The following is a 1984-nucleotide window of genomic DNA, read 5'->3' on the forward strand; positions in this document are numbered from 1 at the left end:
TTGCTTAGCTTTTTGCTTTTGATAAATTTATCTAATTTCATTTCTTGTCYGTGTCTATTCTGTTGCAATACCATAGATTCTTAAGTATATATAATATATGTACACATGTATACACATAATCATATATGTATGTAAATATGTATATGAATAYTTATACAAGTTAATTATTATGTTTTTAGATTTTATTTTTGTATTTATTCTCATTATCGGTTTTATTCAGTATTTCATTACTCATATTTATTTTCTCACTAAGTATGTTCTTGATGCATGCATTTGCATGTACAATTGTGCAATTACACTTATGTATGGTAAGTTGCTGTAGCCTATGAGCGCATATGTATGTATATAAATCATTTGTTGCAACAGGAATTTACTCCCGACCAAACTGAAACAGAAAAGCAAAATAGAAAAACTTGGCGCGTTTGGCAAAATTTCGTCGTATTTTTTTTCTAATTTACCGTGCATGTTCGTGTGTATAAGTTTGTTGTATGTGTAAATAGCTTCAGCGTTTGCCTGCTAATTGGCATGAATTACAAATTTGACTTACAAAAGCAAACGGCTGCGCCGCATTACAACTTATGCTTGAGTGTGTGTGAGTGTGCATGTGTATGTACGTTCTATAAGTAGGCGTTCGTTTGTTCGCTTATTTTCGCATTTCTTTGTTTATGTTTTTTCTTTAAATAGCTTACGAAAATGCACAGCTACGATAATAATGAGTTTATCTAAACCTGCTTTGCAAATAGTTTTCTCAGCAATATTTGGTTTTATATAGTCTAAATTATTTTTGCTTTTAAAAATATCACGAATGTACTATAATTTTCGCATCGCCAGTTTGTTTTTTTTTTTTTTTTGAGAATCTTTTTACTCTCAAAACCGATTATTTAAGCCGGCTCTCCAATTATGGAGCTACATTTGTATATAATTAACTGTAATGTGATGCTTATACTTTTACACAATTCTACTTTTTATTGCTCCCTTCTCTCTCTCTCGTTCTCTAACTAAATTTTCAATTCGATTATCAATCACCTTTCGTTGCAGAACAATGCGCAGTCGCATATTTTTACAATGTGCATTCAGTTAAGAGAATTGATTATATTTGCACACGCATGGCAATTACATCCAATTTCAGTTGCCGCCGCTCAACTTCAGCTTACAATTTCTTCTTCACCGCTGTCTACACGTTTGCTTCTTTGCTTCGTTTTGCACTTTTACTACARCCTTTTCTGCTAAAGACTAAGACTTTATTTATTTATTGCTTTGATTTACTTATTCGTTTATAAATAGTTTTTCCTTTTACTTTATTTAATTTAAATCTTTGTTTCCTAATTGTTATAAATTATTTCGTTATAAATTTCTTCTATATGATGATGATCACGCATTTTTTCACAAAATAAGCATTGGGCTTACAATTAATTGCCACATCTTATTTTAGATAGATACATAATTTACGTGTGTGTATGCATATAACAAGCATAATTTAACAATADACTTCTTCAACAACTAAATGGCTTGAAATATCATTCATTGCAATTTCATATTTTCTTTCAATGGGTAAACATATTCAAATACATACATATAACATTGGAGTGTTTAACACCAGCACGATTTCGGCTTTTCGAGCTTTCGTCAATGAGAACGTTCGGTGATCTTTAATGAAGCATGATTTTGATTTTGTTTAAACGCATTTAGGTACGCCCCAGGTATTTTGAAACCTCTGATTTTTTTTAATCATTAATCATTTGATATTATGTAGCCRCATTGCTTACCCACCACAATTGCACTTTGAGAACTTCGCTAGTTAAGCTTCTACGTAAATGTTTGCAGTATGCGTTTAAAATTCACGACATGGAAAAGACTTACTTGCAAATTATATTGTGTATGTATGTATGCGTATGTGTTTGTGGTATATCGCAAAAATAACAATGAGCAATGGCCTAACACCCCAATGCATGAACGAACAAAGAATTAAATGATGAAAATTAAA

This window comes from Bactrocera latifrons, unplaced genomic scaffold, assembly GCF_001853355.1.
Source record: "Bactrocera latifrons isolate USDA-ARS-PBARC rearing strain unplaced genomic scaffold, ASM185335v1 scaffold_170, whole genome shotgun sequence".
Lineage (NCBI taxonomy): Eukaryota > Metazoa > Arthropoda > Insecta > Diptera > Tephritidae > Bactrocera > Bactrocera latifrons.